Source organism: Mus caroli, unplaced genomic scaffold (genome assembly GCF_978045245.1).
Source record: "Mus caroli unplaced genomic scaffold, Mus_caroli_1 scaffold_17, whole genome shotgun sequence".
NCBI classification, from domain to species: domain Eukaryota; kingdom Metazoa; phylum Chordata; class Mammalia; order Rodentia; family Muridae; genus Mus; species Mus caroli.
Window position 1 is genome coordinate 28,509,718 of NW_028227272.1, and position 9,896 is coordinate 28,519,613.

Genomic DNA, 9,896 nt, shown 5'->3' on the forward strand with positions numbered 1-9,896 from the left:
CTGCCTTCAGGCTCACAATCCTCTGGAGTTATTTATCAGTTAAGTGGAAGCTATGTAGACTTTGATACCTCTTGTCTTGCCCTAGATTCTTGGGGCTCCTCATGATCAGGAGTAATTCTGGGCTGCCCTGGAGCCTGCAGTTATGCAAGATCCCAGGCTTTTCAGCGTCCTCTAGGTTGCCCTAGACCTGTTTCTTAGACTAGCAAACAAAGAGCAATGAGTCTCTGCAATAGCAGAGAGAGAGAGAGAGAGAGAGAGAGACGGTTTAACCTTTCCATGATCACATTTACCATGCTGTAGAAGCCACAGGCACCACCTCTGTCTGGCCTCATCCATAAATCCCTTTCTCATTCCTCACGAAGGAAAGAGCTCAAGGATGTGAGACAAGTATCCTGTAGAGACCAAGGCTCACAGCCTGAGAGGTTATGGGTAATAATGGCTACAGAACCACAGACAGAGGCATCTACTTCAATACAGAGCTAGGGAAATGGGGAATAGAGGTCAGAGTGACATAACAGGAGGGTTTGGCTGAAAGTCACTCGCTGAAAACTGTTCACGAGTTCACTTGCTACTTTGGACACAGAGGCACATACAGCAGAACAGGAGAATCAATAGGACGGAGGCAGGGGACTGTACGTTGATGAATAGGCATATTTATCAAGCTGCCTTTTTATTCAAGTACTCTCCTTTCCCATGCCCTTTGGCTTCCTTCTATTCTCCCATCTTGTGACAGTTCATAGGTGAAGGCAAGAGGCGGGAAGAGAGCCCTGAAGGGCTTGTAGCATAGTCCACGTACACAGATGCTCTGGCTTCCTGGTATAACGGCATGTGCCGAAGCACTCTCTCAGACGAGGGATTGTCTTGGAACAATATTCATTTGCTAGAACCCCCCCCCCATTTTTATATGTGCCTGTGTATATGCATGTGTGTGTGTACATGTACGTGTGGTATGTGTATTTGTGTGCACACACATGTGTGATATGTGTGTTTTTATGTATGTGTGTGTGCATACACACTTGTGTGTGTATAGGGGATGTGCATGTGCAGGTGTGAGTATGCATGTGTATGGCCTGTGTGCACATATGCACTTGTGTATGTGTGCATGCACATGTGTGTGTTCATGTATTGTGGTATGTGTGTTTGTGTGCACACACGTATGTGTTTGTGTGTATGTGCATGTGTGTATATATGTGTGTGTGCACATGTTTGTGTGTGTGTATAGGAGATGTGTGTGTGCACATGTGGAGGCCCAAGGCTAATTCAGGCTTTCCCTTTTCCTTAAGTCAGGTTCTCTTAATCAAACGCAGAGCTCACTGATAAGGCTAGTTTCACTGTCGAGTTTCTCTAGGTCTCTCCTGTCTCTGCCTCCCATGGCCTGAGTTACTGTCAGGTTCTCATACTCACCCAGTTTTTATGTGGGTTCTAGTGATCTGATATCAGGCCTGTGGAGCAAGCACTTTAAGCACTGAGCCATCTCACCAACCCCACAGATAACAGTTTTAGAAAATTATAATGCACCCTAAAGATATAACATTGCCATTGGTAGCTGACATATTTTAAGAAAACTCTGGAGAAGAAAGCAAATAAATATGTATACCTTGGAAATATGTATAATTCAGTTGCAAATGTATATACAAGTTCTCAGAGACATGGGGTGGGGGAGGGGGTGTTGTAATTGAGCCAGGCTTTCTTGTAAATCCTGCTCTCCTCTGTAATAGGAGTAAAGATGGCGTTGCCTTCATGATTATGTTAGTTATGTTAACATCACCGTGACCAAATGCCTGACAGAGCAATGGAAGGAAGAACAGTTTATTTGGCGCATGACTCATAGGACTTTAGTTCATGTCACACGGGAGTGTAACAGAGACTTCTCTTAAAGATGCGGACTAGAAGCAAACACCATGATAGAACAGGGGCGAGCTTAAACTCCAACACCCATAACCCTGCCAGCCAGGCCCCGCCTCCTAGAGGCTCCACAACCTTCAAAAGAGTACCACAGGCTGGAGTCTGAGGCTCAAACAGGAGGCCCTGTGGCCTCTCCATGCTCACATCTCAACAGCATTCCTCGTGAGTTCAGCCAGTTCTGGTTTGGAGCATCTCTTTGGGGTCAGCACTCAAGAGTCCTTTTTTCTCCTTTCAACCCAGGATGATGGCTGCAGGTATGAGAACTCCTATTTGTCCTGTGAGGGCCTCTGTTTTCTGTCTTCCACAGCCAAACTTTCAGTTCAGCCAGGGCTCAAGGACCTCCTTGCTAGCTCCCAACACCCCAGTCTCAACTACATGTCCCTTTGTTGTAGAGCCACACTGTCCTTCACTGTAAGGCTCTAATGTCAGACTCACTAGTCTACGCTTTAACAGCCATCTGTATTTCCTAAGGGGCTTACTAAGACAGAGCCCCCCTACACAGCACTGAAGGGGCAGAGAACAAGCAAGGTACCAAAACGGTCTCCTGACTCTACCTTAGGTGACCATTTAGCTTTTAGTGTGGCTACCTCCTGTCTTGGATATAGCCTGCAAGCTGATCCCCTTGCAGAGAGCCATCCTAGGATGGAAGGTACACACAACGTTCTTGCCTCTGGCTTTCTCTGATGCAGCTTAGTCTTCCCCACCCATCACGATTTCACAGCGGAGGAGCAGTGCTACGGACACCAGGTCTGATGATTCTCTTCCCCTGTTTTTAATCTCCTTCCTAGATGCCCACGGGGACAAGAGGGAGAAAGATCCTCATTTCTTCCTCATCTTCCTTTAAGTGGTGACCTCCATGGCCTGAGCATCAGGAGACGGTCAGGTCTTCTCTGTGGTAGAGGTGCTTAGTTGTCTCCCTAGGCTCGGCGTTTGATAGGAGAGCTGTGGCGTAGTCTCAGAGTAAGGACCCACAGCACTGCTTGCTATCCTCACAGCAAGTATCTCCACCGCACTCAGTATTTATGTGTGACAGCTCGACCATCTTTCTCTAGATGAGCACAGTTGCTTAGGAAGACATGAAGGTCAAATATAAATGTTTTAATTCAGTGACACAGAGAAGTCACTGTGCTGGCTGAAGGGAGAATGAAAAAGAGAAACTTGGAGCTGGGCACACGCCTTTAATCCCAGCACTCAGGAGGCAGAAGCAGGTGGATTTCTGAGTTCGAGGCCAGCCTGGTCTACAGAGTGAGTTCCAGGACAGCCAGGGCTCTACAGAGAAACCCTGTCTCAAAAAAAAAAAAAAAGAAAGAAAGAAAGAAAGAAAGAAAGAAAGAAAGAAAGAAAGAAAGAAAGGAAGGAAGGAAGGAAGGAAGGAAGGAAGGAAGGAAGGAAGGAAGGAAGAAAAGAAAAAAGAAAAAGAAGAGAGAGAGAGAGAGAGAGAGAGAGAGAGAGAGAGAGAGAGAGAGAGAAGCATGGTCTCTGACCCCAAGAAATGAATATTCTGTGAGTGACGATAAATTTAAGCAGGCAACAGAGCTGCAGCGGGGCTTTAAAATGTTCAAGAGATGAAATGGGGCATTAGAAAGCAAGGGAAGAAGGCAGTAGGGGACATGTCCTGTTTCAGACGGGATGCAAGCAGGAGAGCTGAAGATGTAACCGATAGATAAGATGCCCACGGTTCAAAGTCAGGCTTTCTGAAACACGGTGGTTTGGAGAACCTCACCTTGGGCTTCTGGTCTCCACTGCTAACTCAACTGCTCACCACACACCATGCCTGACTTCTGGGTGTTTGTTGGGCTCTCTCTCTCTCTCTCTCTCTCTCTCTCTCTCTCTCTCTCTCTCTCTCTCTGTTTTTGAGCTGCTATGTGGATTTACAGCTCATCTGCCTGCTTCAGGTCTGTAGCAAACCTGGACTTTTTCGAGACTTGCTCAAAGTGGGTGTCTTACTTTGCTGTCCACTGCTGTGATGAGCACCATGGCCAGAGGCACCTGAGAAGGAAAAGCTTTATTGAACGTACACTTCCACATCACAGTTTATCATCAAGGGAAATCAGGTCAAGAGCTCCAGGCAGGAACCTAGAGGCAGGTACTGAACCGAACCACGGAGGGATGCTGCTTCCGGGCCTGCTCCTCATGGCTTGCTCAGCCTGCTCTTTTTTATACAGTCCAGATCCTCCAGCCCATGCATGGCACCACCACATCAGTCATTATTCATGAAAATTCACTACAGATTAGCCTATAGCCAGATGGTATTGTTTTTAAGGTTGAAGTTTCCTCTTTCCAAAACAACCTGAGCTTGTATTAATGACAAAACAAAACTAGCCAGGACATTCAGAGAAAGGACTTTGGAAAATGGAATTATCCTGTGGAACAGTTCCTGGAGGTTACCTCCCCTTTCTCAGCAAAGAGATCACCTGGTAAATCGCATTATCAGCTATGGCTGTACCTGTATCAGCACAAGGCGTGTATTCAGGAGAGCAAGCAGGGTCACACATTAATGAGGATGCAGGAAAGTCGACAGCATACTTTTAAGGAGCTGTTCGAGAGACTGAGACCTAAGCACTTGAATGTCCATCCACAATGAAGTGCCCCCACTATGTGTAAGACTTTGTTTTAGGCCTTGAAACTACAGGGGTAAAGGGGACCTGGAAAGGGGGCATCTTCCGTGTTCAGTAGAGAATGTAACTGGTAAATGAGAGCGACAGACAAGAGTTACACACGTATCAGCGTAGTGACCCTTGGAAAGTAGCTCAGATGGAGCACGCTTGCTGGGCACTCGTGGAGCCCTGGGTTCTGTGCCTAGCACAACATATACTGGATGTGGTGAGGCATGTCTGTTAGCCTAGCACTGTAGGAGTCGAGAGGAAGGATGATCAGGAGTTCAAGGTCACCTTCAAGTACTTAGTGAGTTTGAGGTCAGCCTAAGTTATAGGAGACTCTATCTCAGAAGCAGAAACTAACCAACAAACCCCAAGGAGTATGGTGAACACTGTGCTAAATAAAACCCGAAACAAGGCGATGGGCTAAAGAGAAGGGAGGTTACCATCGTCTAGACCTGGTCAGGGGAGTTAGTAAAAAATCCGATGATCCCTCCTGTGGGCTCATACTGGGTGCAAGCAGGCCTGTAATCACTACAGGATTTGTGTTAATGCATGCCTTGGAGCACGTCGATGTGTTGTTTCTGCCATCTACAGATTATTAAGTTTTTGGCAGTAATTTAATAACAGCAGGGCTTGCCTTGTTTTACCCTGAGGTCCTTTCAATTTGATTACTATAGAGGAGTTCTGAGACTTGAGGATGAGTCAGACAGAGGGAGAGCGTTTGATTCTCAAATTGCAGTAAGTGAGGTAGCCACACAGAGAGAGCAGTGACCATGAGGAAAAGTGAGAGAAACACTCAGTTCACAAAAGGATGAATCAGGGGACAGGAAATGGGGGGTTTGGCCATGGGAAACAGGCGTCATAGGGTCTGAGCAATCTTGTCTTTTATAACGTCGGAACAGTCTATTGCCTTTCTTGTATGTTGCTTAACAGGGCTAATACTCAACCTTCAGTCATTTCCCCTAAAAGCAAGTTCTTCTCTCCCCTGAAAGCATCCTTTGGAAATTACCCAATGCTCAGACACTCAGAAAGTCAGTCTAATGATGACACTCTAAGCCACCGAGAATATGAGCATCGCAACCTACGCCTTCTGAGATTTTATAGGAAGAGTCATGAGCAGAACACTGCCAGGGAAAAGGTCTCTCACGCCAGTTTGGAGGCTGGCCGGGTACCAAGTGGGAGGTTGCAGTCAACCCCTCCCCCAGGGAGGACAGCTGACTAGCACCTCTCTGTGATTTAAAGAGATAGCAATCTGTCCATGCCATTCAAGTATTTCTGAAGAATAGGGTTCGAAACCATGCCCGTTCATTGTAGCGCACCCCAAGTGACAAAATCAAACAGAAGTGAAATAATAGATAGGCAGGAAATGGTCCTCCACTCAGACAATATTTCCTTCATTATCCTTTACTTAAACCAGTCAGCGTTCTGTCCAGCATTCAGTCATGTTTTTCTCCTCCACGGTGAGATCAGTAAGTTTAATATTGCTTCTAATTACCAAGGAGGAGCCTCAATAAGTAAAGAGTCACCGTGGTCAAGTAAATCAGTAGATAAACTTTGCAATGGCAGATGGGAGGGAGAGGACGTGACTCTTCTTTCCCACTGCCTCTGTGAGATGGGAATTCAGTGACAGCTCTCCCAGGGGCTCATGCAGGTAACAGTTTATAATGGCCATCCTGTAGCACTAAAGACTTTGCTCTCTGGGAAATAGAGCCCCAAGGAGGAGAGGTGGGTGCTATAAAAAGAAGGGAGTGCTTGTCAGTCAAGGAAGCCATCTTCACGACATTTGAGCCAGCGGACTTCTTGGTGGCCATGGTGCTAAAGGCAAGGCTAAAGAGCCAGGACCACCATATGGGATGTAGGTGGTTACCCATGTAAGGCCCGATTCTCAGCCCTCCACTGAAAACCAATCACCTCCGCTCCCGCAGAATCTGCTCATCATCCTTACCTTGTGCCACAGCCGACTGGACCACAGACAATTGATCCCCATTGGTCTAATAGAATCCTCTCCCCTAGAAAAGTAGAAGTGGGTTCTAAGAACTACATGGTAAATTTCTGTTATGGTTTAAATGAGTGTGTTCTTGCAAAATTCAAATACTGGGATCTCATAACAAATGTGATGGGATTAAGAGAGAGGGTCCTGGGGGCTGGAGAGGTGGTGTCCCAGTGGTTAGAGCACTTCTTGCTCTCCCCAGGATCTGGATTCGACTCTTGCCATGATTTATGACCTCAGTTCAACACCATCTCCTGGCAGCCTAGGACACCAGGTACACATGTGGTGCATATACATAATGCATGTTTTGTTTAAAACACACATGCAAAGTAAAAAAAAAACCAAATATTAAAAATTGTTTTTTAAAGAAGAGTCTTTGAGAAGTGATTATATCATAAGTACTCCATCGTCAGGAGTTGGATGGATATTTCTGTAAAAGAGATTGACGGGAGTACCCTGGTTTGTTTGCCCTCCATCCCTTCTGCCCTGTTGGGACACAGCATTTATCCTTTTTTTCTGTTTTCAACCCCCATGAAGATATAGCAACAGGCTCCATCTTGAACACAAACAATGACCTCTCGCCACACAGCAAATCTACCTGTGTCTTCACCTTCGACTTCCCAGGCTCCGGAATTGTGACAGGTGAATTTCTATTGTGGATGAACTGCCCAATCTAAAGAAAGCATTCTGTGTAACAGCACAAACTAAAACAGGAAGGCTTAGGGCACAGACACTAAAGCATGATTAAGTCAGCCAAGCAAGAGTGTGATGCAGGCAAGCCTGTCAATCATCGAGCGCTACCCAGGGACCAGGGACCCAAACTTACAACAGTCTACGAAGTAGGAAGTTGATACCTTTGTCCCCACTTTACAAGAGGAAATTGAAGGTAAGGAGGATTTCAAATGTGCTCAAGACCACTAGAGACTTTGGGGGTGTTGGGGGAGGGGGGGATTCAGAAATAAGTACCAGAGAGTCACAGAGACAGCCGCTGCTTAGCTCCTGTCTGTTGGCAGTGTCTGGTGTCATTCCACATGCCTCGCTTCCTCCCTTTGAGACGTACCAAATCCCCCTGTTTCTAACCAATTTTCATTTTGCTCAAGTCAGCTTGACTGAGTTCTGCTCATTGCCTCCAAACGGTCTCAGACTCCATACATTGGAATAGGAGGGAACATTTTCCAGCAGGGGGTCTGTCGTTTGCTAGAATTGTGTTATGTTAATCAGCTAGAGAAGTATGTGAGAGATGGTTTAATTTTGTTCTTTCTTGAATTCACACAGTAAACCAAGCAGGGGTCATATAACTCCCTTAACAGCGGAGATTAAATTTCACACAAAAATATGATTTAGGGAAGAGGCTTCACTTTCAGCCCAGTGACTGGGGATTCGTGTGACCGTGGCTTTGCTTCCACCTGTGAGCTAAATCTCCAGAGTGGGGAAAGTGCTCACTAATAAGAAGAGCGTAGATGACACATTTTGTAATTAGTCTTCATTTCTGCTTTCCTGGTTAGTGCGTTTTTAATTACTGTGTGAATTTTTCTGTTGCTACATCACAAACCATCCCAACACTCTGTAGCTTACAAAGATCAATAATCACCGTATTTTTGCTCGTGGACCAGGAATTCAGATAGGGCAAAACAGAGATGGCTCATCTCAGTCCCGTGATGCTTGGGGCCTCAGCAAGATGTCAAGTCTAAGCTTGGTGGGTGTACTTTCCCCTGTGTACCTGGCTATTATTGCTGGCCCTTGGCTAGAGCTTCCCCCGGGCTGGAATCCAGAAACTCCATGTGGCTTCTCCACGTGATGCCTCCGCATGACCCAGTTTGTTCTTGCTCACAGAACTGCTGCTGTGTTTCGAGAGTCAGATCCTTGGACACAGCTGGGTAGAAGCGGCCCCTTCAAGATCTAGCCTTAGAAATCACGTAGCATCCCTTCTTCCAGAGCCACAAACCTATCTGCCTTTGAGAGGTGGGAACATAGCTCTTACCTTTCCATGGGAGAAACCGGAAAGGATGTAGTGAGTCAAAGGATTGGATAAGGTGCCATTGCCATGGGCACAGTTGCGAAGGAAGCAGGGAGGCCCAGAACAGCATGGCAAGTGTTGACTTCTTAAAAAGTAGATTGTAGAAGTTTCTTGTTCTTGTATACCTTTAAACGTTTAATCTAGTCAGGTCTCAAGTGGCCCAATGGAAATCTTCATCCACTGAAAGGAAGGGATGACAAATGGAATTTGACTCCAGCAGAGGCTGGCTACTGGGCAACAGTGATGTCAGCCAGGGGAAGAACAGCCACCCTATCAGAGCAGGTTGCTGTCTCCAGACATATAGACCGGGAGACATACTTCCAACAGTTCAGAATAGATGCAGCCATCGTGAGAGGCTCTGAAAGGAGAAGGGCTAAAACGGGATTGCCCTAAAAATAAAAGCCAGAACCTAAAATTGCAAATGATGAGGAAGAAAAGGGACTAATGCAAAGAAAACAGCCTTCCTGATGATGAGCAGGCGAAGCACGCAAGGCCGGAAGGAGGGGCACATGATAGAGACGTGGATAGAGAATGTCACCAGCTCCAAAAGCAAAAAAAAAAAACCCCAAAACCAAAAAACAAAACAAAACCCCTCACTCTACATCCTAGGCTTGCCTTGAACTTTCCTGTTCCCATCCCCACCTCAGGACTGCTGAGACTACAAATATGTCATCAAACCTGTGTATCATCAACTTGTAAGAAAATTGTGGGGTCCTCAAGAGCCCAGGAAAAGTTGGGGTTTCAAAGGTTGGAGGAGGACTAAAAACAAATAACTCAACAGACTGTCTTGACACTGTGTAAAATGAAAATGGGGCCTGGGGAGGATGTCTGAATCGGTGACAGGCTGTGCTTGCACATGCCTCATGACTGGTATTTGATCCCCAGAACTCAAACAAACTCCATGTAAAGGTGGAAGAGAACCATCTCCATAAAGTTGTCCTCTGCATGTGTGCTGGGACATGATCACCCCAAGATACAAAAATAAAAAGTAAACGAAGAAGAAGAAGAAGAAGAAGAAGAAGAAGAAGAAGAAGAAGAAGAAGAAGAAGAAGAAGAAGAAGAAGAAGAAGAGAGAAAGGAGGAGAAAGGAGACACTGCTTGTAACCCCATGGTCTAATCTGTTAAAACAGCCAGAGTGAACTTGCTGTCTTCCACAGTGAGCACTGATGGAGAAAGCACTCATAGCCCTAAGCTCTGAAATTCTTCCTTGAAGTGAAAGCCGGGTGGGTTGGTCCCTGTTGCAGGCTATTCTTCCCCAATGCGGACTTTTCAGATTTGGCCACTGGCCAAGGCTTTGTAAGACAGGCTCTGTTTGTACCTATGACCCAAGTGTGATGAACAGTGCTTCCTACCTCCTGCCATCCTCAGAAGTAACTTGGTGTGA